Raw genomic sequence first — 14,485 nt, forward strand, 5'->3', positions numbered from 1 at the left:
GCACGCACGCACGCACGCACGCACTTACACACACACACACACACACTTTGACTTTGGGAGCACAAAAAGGTGAAAAGAACCATGTATATAAGTGCGACAAAACCCTGTGTCTCTGCTAAAAGCAAAGTCGATTTTATTTCCCACGCTGTGAGAGAGTGAGTGAGTGAGTGAGTTGGGTTTAACGCCGCTTTTAACAGTATTTCAGTGATATCGCGGCGTGTCAGCTTCATGTGGGAGGGAAGCCCGAAGTGATGCAGATCTTAGACGTTTACCACTTCGGTGAAACCCACGAGCAAAGGTATGGTGCTGACAAACCTAGAAACATAATCGGTGCGAACCGGGATTCGAACCCACAATCATAGGTTTCTGGCGTGCCCAAGGAACGCAAATCTGCAAAGCGAATCCCAGCGCCTTAGACGACTGGGCCACCCGTGCCCCATCCCACGTTGTGAAGATACAGGTGGTAAGATACTAAATCCGTACGCCACACGTTTGTTGTACAAGATTGACCTCGTTTTATTCGTTTTGATTGGATAACGGTGACCTCTTTCACACAGGAACAACTTATTTCATTTATGAAAAAAATCACGAGACGTCATTTACTTTTACCAGGCAGAACTGAAGGAAACTCATGAAAGTGAGAGACATTTCCGAACACAAAACAAAATAGCCACACGCATTCAATTCGCCTTGCGTTCTTTATTAATTATGCATAGAGCTACTGCAGACATTATATAATCGAGCTATATCCATATGCAATATCTACCGATAGATAGAGGGTCCCCATGAGCGTGACGCACCCGACCACTTTCGCGACTTTCAATATGATTTATCGTAAAAGATTAAGCGTGGTGAATTGAAGTCAGTTTAAACTATCTGGACATATATCTAACGTTTGATGCTCCGGTTCGAGCATTCGTAGAGTACTTTGTAACATTGCTTCCGAAGGCATTTGTTCATGACTGAACATACACGACTTCACGACCAAATCACTCTCAGTGAACAGTGTCCACTGATATACTATGCGCCAGTTCGAAAACTCCGCGGAAGTGAGCCTGACGTCTGTGTTTGTGGCCCAAACATCCCCAATGTGAAAATAACATTCGCTATTGGTCTCTAGCGTAGATCACTGTTGTCTTTTCTTGTTCCGATGGTGACCTTGCCCTTCGTTCGAAGCTGTTACTGACATGTAAGCAGACTTGAGTTTTTGATTGTCACGTCTTCGGTATATTGTCGTACAGTTAAGATAAACGTCTTTGGCGAGCACTCTAATTTCCCTCTCCCAAAATGGTACCGACTGGTATTTTAAAGTCAGCTGATTGCACAGCCGGGACCCCGTCGAAACGATGGACCGAGTGTTGGTCTGAGATTCAAAGCGCGGCGCTAATTGACTTTCAAAAGTTTCTTTCAGTTGTCCTGCGTACAAACATCAATGCACTAGAATTACCATAAGTTCAATGAAAAAAATTAAATTAGATCTTGGGCGTTGGTGCTGTCATGTTTGCACACACAACAGAAGGAACACGTTGTTAAAACGTATACATAGAAATGTCAACAAGGCCCATATTTGGGCATAAATCAACATTCATGTGCAACCAGGGTTGTAACCGGTTTCAGTCTGGACTGTTAACGAAAGAAAGTTGTTATGTATTTACACTTAAATACTAATTTGACGTGGTTAATAAATAAAATACCTCACTAATTCTCGTTGGATACCACTTTTACGAAACTCGTGAACTTTCTATGGTATCTGATCTTGCTTTCGCTCGAACAGATACCATAGAAAGTCCAGTCGTCTCGTGAAACAGGTATCTAACGAGAATGAGTGTAGTGTTCTCTGTGTAAAATTCCTACTACACCATAAGCATGTGTTTATGAATCACTATCAAACTGATACCAGGTGTTCCCGGAAATGTGAGCGTATCCTGTCCCACCTGTGGCACCCGTCACAAACATATCTAAATAATCCTAGAAATGTTCATGAGATATCAATGTCCAGGGTCAATGTGACCAAGGGTGTACCATTTTTTGGAAAGATTCGTCGTGTTCACTATATTGAATTAAATTAAGAATTCATGTAGCGCAATTACAAATTAAGAACTGCTCAAATTCGCTTAGACCAAGATTGATCTCGTCAAAGGATCTCTTGAAGAGACAGGTCTTGGGTGTCTTTTTTAAGTTTGTCAGATTTTCTGCTTCTCGGATGTCTTGTGGCAGATTGTGCCATAGCAATGGTGAGGTGAGGTGAGGTGAGGTGAGGTGAGGTGAGGTGAGGTGAGGTGAAATGGGGTTTAACGTCGCGTCCAAGATTATTGCACCTATATAGCGACGTGTATGCACGTGTATGTGTGTGTGCATGGCTGCTTGTACTAGACCGGACTAATAGCGATTTATAGTGCTAACACACTGAGGTACCATGCCACAGTTTAACATGAATACCCCACTCAAACACAACATACTGACTCCGAGCCGACCAGTCCTTGTTTTAGCACCTTAATGCCGAGCGCCAGACAGGTAACAACAAGTACCATCTTTTAACGTCTTTTGGTATGACGCGGCTGGGGATCGAGCCCCGGACCTTCCGCTCTCCGGGCTGACGCTCTACCATTAGACCACGGAGGCGGTCTTCATAGCAATGGACCAGCATGGCGACATGATCTTTCGACATATGTTTTGGTACGTGCCCATGTACCACTACCAAACAGGTCTTTGCCCTTTTTGCCCCGTTCTCCGGTTACCGAACCTTGAGTCATATTAATTGTATGGCTTGTGTCACTTGTCAGAAACGATGTTACATTTCCATCAACCAGATTGAAACACATCAAATGTACATACAGTTTCTCTTTTCACGACCAACGTTCTCATATCACACATACATGGAGAACAGCCACAAGGCAGGGTACACGTACATCATCACATTGTAACCCGATACCTCTGGGAATGCAACCCTGCACATAGGTATCAGCCTCAGTATGCAGACCTTGGAGCATGGAATGTCAACCCAAAAGTATCCTTTTACACCATGGCATATGTCATTAGTACGCATATATGGGACCAACACATTGTACTTTGTACTATTTAACTCGCTGTTTCTCCCTACCTGAGACACACAAAGTGGTATACACAGGCGTGGTGATCACATCGACTGTACTGGGAGAACTGCCTGCCATGACTGGGATAGTTGTCTCAGTTCTGGTAACTGTTTTACTGACGTCTACGGGGAGTGCAACACCGACTGAGGGTAAAGACGCTTTATATTTCTTTGGTTTACTAAATGTGTAAGCACCTGGGACCTGCATCGATTTGAGCTTTCTTTACATTCATGGCCTTAACATTACTTTCAAAAGGTTTTGTGGTAGAAATGTGGGGGGCGTTTCCAAATTTGACGCATCAGTGACCAAAATGGGGTCCGATGTAATCCGTATATACTCATCGAATACAATACATGTTGGTTGATACACGAGGAATTACTCATATTCAAGAGATATTGGGTTTGATGCACAAACGAACATACTGGTATGTTGTGTGGACCGACACTCATGGACGCATCGAAGACGCCATGACACGCGATGCATTTGTCTCGTGCATGATTGATGTGTAAAGTTTGGAAATCACGTGCAGCATATTGTGATAAGAATAAAGACAGTCCGAGGTAACACTTGATTGATTATTAGTTTTGTCATTAATTCCTACACACTGGAACCATCTCTTTTTAAAATACATACTTCTTTGTATGTTTCTATGGTTCGCGTTTCTTTCGGCGGTGAGTATATATAGAATTCTAAACGAGCTCCCGTGTCATATCAGTTTTATGAAACGAGTGAATAGTTCTTGTATCTGATGAGCGAAAGCGAGTCAGATAACAGAACTATTTACGAGTTCAAAACACGAGTTCACGAGTTTCGTAAGATTAGTATTACACGGAGTGAGTCTAGCATTATATTTATTACTTGCCATAATAAACTTATATCATAATTTTACTGTCGTGTTTGAAAAGGCAAAAACCTCACGATCCACAGCATACTCCAATTAAGGTTAACAGAATGATACTTCAAACACGTTAAAAGATGACACGCATTACTTGCCATACAACGGTCCACATTTAGAATTCGGGAGTCCGTTCCACAAAGTTATCGTAGCGCTAAGGTTATCGTAACTCACATACTTTAACATAGAATTACGACTGTTGTGCTAAAGTGCGACCCTGCCCTGAACCAAAAAGTTTACAATCACGTCACAGGGTACTATGACGTAATTTGTAGAAAAATGTTGCAATGCCATGTGACGTCAGCTTAGCGACGGAGTTGCTGGGATCATCGATTGTGCATAAGTTCTCTCCAGTGATCTGTCATCTCCACACGCAATGTCGTTGAATAGGCCAAGATATGCTGAGAACTTTCAATATATTTCAGTCTAACGTGTTCCCGTAGTACATAGGCACGCGATTTAGTATCACACAGCTGTATGTTTAATAAACGAGTGATGTCTTCACGGGCAATGAATAATTTGATTTATACCATATGTTCCCATGTTTTTTCAGGTGAACAATTGACTTGTCTTTGCATTTGTTTGTGATAGTTGCCACGGGTGGGGTAGGATACGCTCACCTTTTCACTAATACCTGGTATCATAACTATGTGATATTGTTATACCTTTATCAACAATCTTGGGGCCGGTCGGGTAGCCTGGTGGTTAAAGCGTTCGTTCGTCACGCCGAAGACCCGGGTTCGATTCCTGATGAATATTGACTCAAGATGGCGTCTGGTACTAACATTTCACGATTCGCAGCTAAAACTGTAATGAAACATATGAAGATAAAAAGGCTTCATAACATTTAACGTGAATTTGGGTTTAACAAATTTAAAAGGACTGATTACACTTGACGAGGCCTCGTGTTTCGACGTAAATTGTAATAAAAAGGTAAATTGTAATACTTGCAGCAAATTGTAATAATTTTGACGTAAATTGTAATAACAACGTAAATTGTAATACTATTTGACGTAAATTGTAACACGCAAATTGTAAGAAAAATTGACGTAAATTGTAATAATCTCTACTTGCGGTAAAATGTAATAACTGTGTATGATGACAAACGTACAAAACTGTTAGGGATGGTTGGTATAGGCTTTATCGTACAATCGTCATGAAAGGGTGGTGTCAACATCGATAAATTTAAATGACTGAAAGATCCACCCTCGGATTCAAAATGATGGGTTACACAACCGGATATTCGACAAATAATTTAATTGTGACATATTGTTCAATACTCTTATAAGGCTATTCAAGATGTTTGTTTGCATGACTTGCTTCAACAGTACGTTGACCAGTTCGACACGACTGAACGAGTGATGACGAAGGGTACAAACACAGGCTGGTCAACCAGTGTGTCGATTTGCGGTGGAAACGCTATACGAGTTGATAAGGAGTACATGATCCTTTTTTTTAAACAAACGGGGGAATTTAATCATATTTATACAATTCATTTTATTTTGACGAAGAATTCAAATACAACAAATGAGTTGACAGATCCCGTGCATACACAAATAACATCCGGTATCTTCGGATAACTCTTGTACAGTTTCAAAGAGTATACGAATTATAATAAATTTCTTGCAATCAATTGCTGAAATATATCTGCTTGTATCCAAATAGAAAGGAATTGAAAATTTATAATGAAAATATGTTTGTCACTAAAGTAAATTTTCTCTTTGACCTTGAAACGTACTTGAAGATCATTAAATTCGACAATCGTTGGTGGATTGCGCCAAGAAACCTTGATACGAAATATATACGTACAATAATCCCCTGAAAACATAACCTCCTCTGAAAGATTAAGAGGATTAAAGTAATTTGGGCTAACATCAAGCACTGTAATAACATACTCTCTTAAAATTCCAATGAAATGACTGGTGACTTACAAAAAAGTCAAATTATATTTTGCATGATTTTTTTTACCTAGTTCTAATTGCCTACCCTTATCACTTTTTTCTGAAATTGAGTTAAAACTTCTAAATTTGAGACTGCAATATATGTCTTCAGAGGGTATTTCATACACTATGTAACAACTGTTTTACCCCATTTCAAATTTGGTTTCATGCTGAATCGCTCTTTTCAACTACTGCTAACACACTTTAAATGCAAGGAAAGCATCCCAAACGTATATTTGTATATATAAATACATTGTGTTGATAACCACGTACTTAACCTACAGAAATAACACTCCAGTGAGTTTATATATATACAACAATGTTCGATGTATCAAATTTCAAAAAGTTCTCATACCCCACACTAAGTCATATTTAATGACGATTCTACGATAAATGCTGTACCAAACTTCCCTAAACAGTTGTGTACCTTTGTATATATATGTACTCCAACTGTTCGGAGTACAGTAAAACATTTACAGTAAAACATTATCGTATTTACATACATACATACATACATACATACATACATACATACATACATACATACATACATACATACATACATACATACATACATACATACATACATAAACATACACACAAACACACACATACATACATACATACATACATACATACATACATACATACATACATACATAAACATACACACAAACACACACATACATACATACCTATGTGTGTATGTGTTTAAATTTGTATGTATGTGTTTGTGTTGGTGTGTATATGTGTATTTGTGTGTATGTATGTAAAGAGAATATTTACGTTAGTGACAAAACCCTTTTCATTATAGATTTTCCATCCTTTCAATTTTGATCAAAACAGATATATTTCAGCAATATGCTGTTGCAACAAATGTATTATACATTCTGATGCTCTTTGAAACTCAACAAGACATGCCCAAAGATACCGGATATTATTTGTGTATGCTTTGAATTATGATTTCGTGCCGTTATCATGATGGATTCTGTTTTTGTTGTTGGGGCAAGGAGTTATTATCCCAGCAAAAGTTGTCAGTAAGTTGTTGTTAGTTTTTCATGACATATGAAAGGAATCCAGACAGTTACATTTATTCATTTATTTCATTGTATATACTTCTTCCTATGAAAAGAAATATTTAATGTTACATTTATGATCCATATGTTAATCATACATTGCTACAAATATTGCATAAGTTAGCATGGTTTGCATTTATTCATTATTATTTTGTTATCTGTGAGAAGTTCACAGAGATCGAGAATACACAATATCTAATAGTGTATGCAATGTAGGTAAAGAATATCCACGCCCCTCTTTTGATATTAATAAAAACATTGCATATAATGTTATGTATTAAGTATTCTCCTTTCTCATGCATGGGAAATCTATGCTGCATTTGCTGACGACTGTTTTTTTTCCTTTGACATTGCAAAGGAGATCTGTCACTCATTTGTTGTATTTGAATTCTTCGTCAAAATATAATGTATAAATACGATTGAATTGTCTCGTTTGTTTCAAGGAAACGGTCATGTGCTCCTTATCTCAACTCGTAACTCAATGTTATTGCAATGGACTCCTAGCTTAGCTACTATTGGATGATTAATCAATTAACCTATTTGTCGAATGGACGTACCTAATGTCATCCATCATTTTTAACCCGAGGATGGATCTTTCAGTCATAAATTTCGATGTGTACAGTTGCTAGAGTATCATTCTAACAATACAGACATGACACAAACTGCACGTAAAATAATTGATAAAGGTAGTCCTTGCGGATTCACATACCTACATGTACATCGCCCAGGTCATTGTCATTATTTGCTTCACATCCTTCGAACAACGTTAAAAAAATTGAAACTTGAATAATAATAAATTGATATTATGTATATGAACATGTATAAATCAGCTTGCACACAGACTACTGCAGAATGACATGTCATCCATTTGCTAGTTTAGTTTAGTTTAAAAATATTTTATTCACAGAACAAAAGGAGAATTGTATTGGGGACAAGTTCTTGCAACTTAGTAAACCCCTCTCCACATAAAATATGTACAAATATACAGTTGCAAAAATAAATAAATTTGCTTCAGTCAGTAAAAGTCAGACTTTCCACATTTACACATCAATATATTTGTGTAAGTTTGTTATGTTATAATTATTCCATTGTGTATATTACCACCTACTTTACCAAGTGAAATATGATTCCATTAGGTTAAATATGAACAATTATGATGAAAATCGTCAATAGGATATATTACAATTAAGTACAAAACACACAGAATATTTCTCAATTAAATAAGAAAACTAAGTTCATTCTAGTAATTAAACTTCGTCTCGACAACAATAGAAATGAAATTCCAATGCGTTTATATATACATATAATTATACAACAATGTACGATAACGACCTCAATCCTCCCCCACACCCATACTTTAATGACGATTGTACGATAAACACTGTACCAACCCTGACAATGATAGGTTCTAGTCATTTGACGACTTTGAAACTAAACTTATAAGGTTATTACAATTTACGTAAAAAGTTATTACATTTTACCGCAAGTTGAGATTATTTCAATTTACGTCAATTTTTATTACAATTTGCGTATCACAACTTACGTCCATTTTTATAACAATTTACGTTGTTATTACAATTTACGTCAAAATTATTACAATTTGCTGCAAGTATTACAATTTACCATTTTATTACAATTTACGGCGTAACACCTCGGCTTGGTCTGATCACCTCAGGGGTCGGGTCGTTTTTTGCATATTGACCTCGTCAAGAGTAATTATTTGCATAGTGATTCATAGACACAGAATCATGATAGAGGCGGGGTCGTGCAATCTGTCGAGATTTCTTATTGAAAAAGGTTTTGTCGCTTTCTCTTCACATTAAACTTATTCACCGTCATAAAACGGAAATACTGCTGAAATATTGATCTCTGTGACCAGTGAAATTTCATACGTTCTGACAAATTGTTTTCTAAGTGGGGACCCGTATAACAAATACAAATAAAATACCTCATTATTTTGCCATGACGGATTATTAACTGTATTGATATGAAAGAATCGGGCGATCCTCAAATATAAAAGAGTCGTATATGGAGAGGTATATATATATATAAAAGGTTTAAAAGTATATATACCACTTAAGACCATCCGGACGTTCTTTCACCCCTCGCGTTAGTGACCCGGACGTTTATGCACCCTTCAATTAGTGACAATGTGTCCCCTCGGATACACTAAGCAGTATAAAATTTGTCATCGCCTTGAACTTGTACAGCTACATGACAGGTGCCAATTTTCCTTGATATTGCAGAAATTGAAGGGTATTTTAAAGACCTGAGGAAAGATGTCATGCAAAGGTTTGATGGATTGGAAAAGTCAAACGAAGCGCTTCTCAAGGAACGTAAGAGTTGTTCATTTCATTATTTCAAATATTAAACTTACATGCAGCTGATTTGCCTGAAGCATATTGTACACATCATCATCATCATCATCATCATCATCATCAATCATCACCAATCATCATCAATCAACATCATCAATCATCATTAATCATCAATCATTATTAATCATCAATCATCATCATCAATCATCATCAATCATCATCATCATTATTATTTACAGATTAAAATTAAAAATGCAGCAAAGAGGGTTTGGGTGATGCTGGCACACTCAGGCTGGTCAGGCTCACCATCAGCCCAGGGCCGTTGCCCCCTCTACACGCAGCCCAGACAGCGAATGGGACTTCTCCCAGGAAGCGCTGCCTAGTCAAACCCACCCAGAACTTGTCGGAGAATGTGAAGACTCCTCAACACTGCAGCCTTCTGCATTACCCATATTGTCAGAAGGGATGTGTTCCTGGTAGCAAACCCGGGTACTCTCCCGATGTCAGTCAACAGATTGGGAGGTACCAAACCTAAGGCACCGAGAACAATGGGGAGTACAATTTGGTACTTGGGATGCAATCGTGACATTTCGAAAGCGAGGTCTGCATATTTGCCATGTTTTTCCTCAGTCTTGTCAATCACATTATTGTAAAAAGGGACCGAAAATTCAATGATATAAATGGTTTTATTGGATTTATCAAAAAGGACAAGATCAGGTTTGTGGGCCTGGATATATCGGAGGCTGTATACTGGCCTATTCCAAAGAATTTTATATTTATTATTTTCCATGACACCCTCTACATATTCCGGGTCGTACCATGGATGGACCTCTGTGTCAAAACCACAAGCATGGCGAAGACAGTAATAAAATGCTCGATCTACACCATCATGTCCTTTAAGATAAGGTGCTTGTGCCAAAGCCACTCACAATGTGTTGGGCAGTCTCATTAAATTCATGACATAATCTACATTTCATATTTACATTTTGATGCAAAATCACACATTGGCGGTTTCGAGTGGGAAGTGGCTGGTCCTGAGCAGCAAACAGAAAGCCTTCTGTTTCACTTTTCGGGCCAGTCGACTTCATCCAAGGGAAGGACTCTGCAGGATTGCTGATCTTCTCAACACACTGCACAAACACTCGATGCAGTGGTCGTTCAGAAAGTCCCTCCTTGAAAAACTGGGCCGACTTGATATAGCACTTCGCTTGGTTGACACTCATTTCTGTACCGTCCAGCAGTACAGAACCATCAACGAGATCAACACCGACATTGAGATTATGTCCCACATCCTTGGCTCGTTTTAGAAAACTGTGGAATGCCTTGTTTTCATCATGAGTCTTGACATGCTTTACAAGAGGATCATCAGATAAATAAATTTGTGCGAAAGTGCACAAAACAATTCTGTCACGAAGAGCCCCAACGTAATCAAACCACGTCCTCCCATAATGATTGGTAAATATAAGCGAATGAGGTAAGAGCGAGGTTGGTGGGATCTATTGTCTGACATGATTCTTCGTGTGAAGGTGTCAATACCCTGAATTTCTTGTTTCGTCCAATCAACAACACCAAAAACATTTGAAAGGACGGGTACAGCATATTATTATTGTCGTTGTTGTAATTAATATTATCTGCATGTTACAGTGCATCAATTTGAAGATGCCATTGGACCAGAAGCAAAGGCAAAGGCAAACATGAACCAAGGTAGTGGGTTTTGTATTCTCCATAGCACATAGAGTTTAGTGATTATGTTTTGACGAACTCGCCCAAACCCATTTAATCCCGAGAAAAACCATTGCGTGTCCATAGTTTTCAGTGCTATATACAGGCTATATACAGGGCATCCTTGTAGACAATGTAGAGACAAGACAGGGCATCCTTGTAGACAATGTAGACTAGACAGGGCATCATTGTAGACAATGTAGACTAGACACGGCATCATATATATATCTTGAATAGACGGTTGGTCAATTCCTGTGACAAACTTGTGGAATCACAGGCCGGATTTCGTCAGCGGTTCTCCGCCATTGACAACATATTCATTTTACAGTCAGTGATTCAACGGTATTTATCAAAGAAAAGGGGAAAGTTTATGCTCTTTTAGTAGATTTTTTTAAAAGCTTTTGGTTTGGTCAATAGGCCAAAATTATGGAAGATTGTAAAAAGGAGTGTTTGTCTCCAAAAATGTTAAATGGAGCACAAGCTATTTGCTATTCGAGTACGTTCATGTGTTACGTCTAATACAGTGAACTACGTCTATAACGAACACGCTCATACCGACCTGATGGATATAACGAACTGTGTTTGGCATAAGCCATTTGCTGTACATATGACGTATATATGTTTATAACGTAGTACGGTTACAACGAACTAAAATTAGTGGTCCCTTCGAGTTCGTTATAACCGTAGTTTATTGTAATATGTATCGGATATGTTTGAATGGGATTTGGGTGTACGACAGGTTTGTGTCCTTCGTCCATATCTGTTCTCTATGTTTGTCAATGAACTAACACAGAAAATTGAATCCACATGTAAATTTGGCGACCAATTTCATCCAGAGATGATTGATCCGTTTTTGTTATTGCTTGCCGACGATATCGTTTTGATATCTCATACAGTTTCTGGTCTACAGAAAAGAATATGCATATTAGAATCATACTGCACTTATTACCAGTTAACAGGTAATTTGGATAAGACTAAACTAAAGTTGTTTTAAGAATAGGTGGTATTCATTCGAGAAGTTAAAAATGGAATTATGGAGGGAAATGTCTCGAGGGCGAGGCATTCTATAAGTATTTGAGTATAACTTTTAGTAAAACATTATCTTGGGATAAACATAGTTTTGTTGAGCATATTAAAGATATTACAAAGATATAAAGCAATTCCCTTTGAAATAGTTTTTAGGATATTTGATACTAAAATTATGCCTATTTTACTGTATGGGTCTGAGGTTTGGGGGTTAGGTAGCGTAGCAAACATAGAAATCATTCACATGTTTGCATGTAAACACTTTCTTGGAGTGAAGATCTCAACACCAAATTATACAGTATTGAGTGAATGTTGCAGTTACTCTTTGTACATTTTTGCATTTAAACGTTCTATCAAGTTTTGGATTAGATTATTGCATATGCCAAAAGAAAGATATCCAAAACTTGAAATTATAAATTCTTTGAAGGTACTTTTGGAACGGAATCACGCCTTAAACGTGTAACAATTGCAAAAGTCCGCGTGGCCTTGACACAATGTCGTTGCAGTTCTCAAAATAGAAACCGGCAGGTATTTCAATATTCCCAGAGATAAAGTGTTGTGGGCCCTTTGTACTGAATGTTACGTCGAAGATCAATACCATTTTTTGATGGTTTGTGTGTATTAAACACTGCGTCAGAAGTACATAACACCTAAATTCATGTCATACCCTACACGTAACAAATACAATATCCTTTTGGCATCAACGGATACAAATGAAATTCGACATCTGACAATGTATATTTATCATGATAATTGCTTCAGAAACATCCATGTTGACTGCTAATAAATATTGTTGCATATATCATATGCTGACTGACCACTTGTATGAACATGGGCTGGAGGCCTACATTCTCCATGAATAGAAATCAATGATAGAATACGTCCTTGTGAAGAGCATCTACATATTACTTCATCCCACATATGACATCCTTCTCTTGTGATCAGGCTGACGGGGTGACATCTTTGGCTCATGGGACATAGATGGTTGGGCCTCAGCTTCAAATTCAGATCCTAGGACAAGATTTGAAAATGTTACTGCCACCAAATATTCTCCAAAAAGAACATGTATGTTTGAATTAATTGTCATGTTTTCTTCAGGAGCAGAATGTGAAGACCATACACGTAGCTGCTCAAAGTACGCCAAGAGAGGGTACTGCAAGAAATTGGCTGATCAGATGTTGAAGAAATGTCCGAAATCCTGCAATGCTTGTGAGTATTGTTTTTCAACTGCACGCTGTCTGTCACCTTTGGGGCAATCTAGTTAACCTTGCCTGGCATATATGTAAATTGGCACACTCGGCTGGCGTCATTGCATCTCGTGGATAAAGCTCACATACAGTTTAGGATTTTAGAATTAAAATTTCAATTTATGTTTGATGATGTCTCGTGTCTGTTGTGTGTACTTGAAGGCAAACGTTGCAGTATCACACAAGCTGAATGTGATATATGCTTGAGACACTGATATGTTGTAGTCCGCTGAAGACATACACTGTAGAGATCTATTACATGGTGTTATATCAGTGTGATCTACAGCATGCCTAAAACACAGACACGTTATGTGCAAGATATCAATCTACAAACACACACATGCACGCACACACGGAACACGAGCTTCAGATTCCCTGGAACGCTATTTTAGTTATTTTATGGCGCATCGATCTTTGTGGGAACAGAGCATAAAGTAACACAGGTCACAATCCTTTAACACTTTGTTAAAATATGCCGCAGAGCACGATACTGACAAAACAGGAGCAGCAGATCCGTCCAACAATTAACGACGCAAAAAAGAACGCAAGGCGTGGTGTTCTTGACAGTGAAAACGCGTTCCCCGCATATGACTTGGCTGAAACTGGACTGTGAGTTTTTTTTGAGAATAAGGCCAGAACGATGTTAATGTCTTGGTTTATGGATATTCTCATGGGTTTTGATATGTTGGTAGGGACAAATAGCCATCCTAGCTAGTATCCCATCCTGGACCCTCCACATTAACGTGGAAACACTAACCTGTATATTTGATGCAACTGCCAACAAATTCCCACAGCTTGCTCTACCTTAACCGGAAATAGAGACAGTTTCCAATCCAAACACCAATGTAGCATTGAAACCTATAAGTATACGCGATAATCAGAGTACCTGCTTCTTCAATTCGTGTGTCCTCTTGTCAGCGGTTATTCTGAATATGACGAATTTGATTTCAAATATTTGCCAACTTTTTTATGTTACAGTTTGGCAGGTCCAGAAAATAATAAAAAAATCTCGCGAATCCAGTACTATCACATTATGTTAGTTTTGGTGTTTGTCTTTGTTTATAGGTAGGAATGTGACAACCCTGCTACCAGCACAGGAGACGACCAAAAGCAGCACAGGTAATCATTATTATAGTTACACATGTAGACATCGAACAGCAAATAATGTT

General features: G+C 38.2%; 1 long non-coding RNA gene and 1 pseudogene across 1 annotated transcript in view; both read left to right on the top strand.

Annotated features, from left to right (window-relative positions):
* Nucleotides 1–14,485, top strand: part of LOC139441573 (uncharacterized) — a 395,726-nt gene that overhangs the window by 61,385 nt on the left and 319,856 nt on the right. The gene's annotated exons all lie outside the window — the stretch shown is intronic.
* The window catches only part of LOC139441555 (uncharacterized), a 33,825-nt pseudogene continuing 22,508 nt past the window's right edge, over nt 3,169–14,485 (top strand).

The sequence above is a fragment of the Haliotis cracherodii genome, unplaced genomic scaffold (assembly GCF_022045235.1).
Source record: "Haliotis cracherodii isolate W230 unplaced genomic scaffold, xgHalCrac1.p SCAF_41, whole genome shotgun sequence".
Classification (NCBI taxonomy): Eukaryota; Metazoa; Mollusca; class Gastropoda; order Lepetellida; family Haliotidae; genus Haliotis; species Haliotis cracherodii.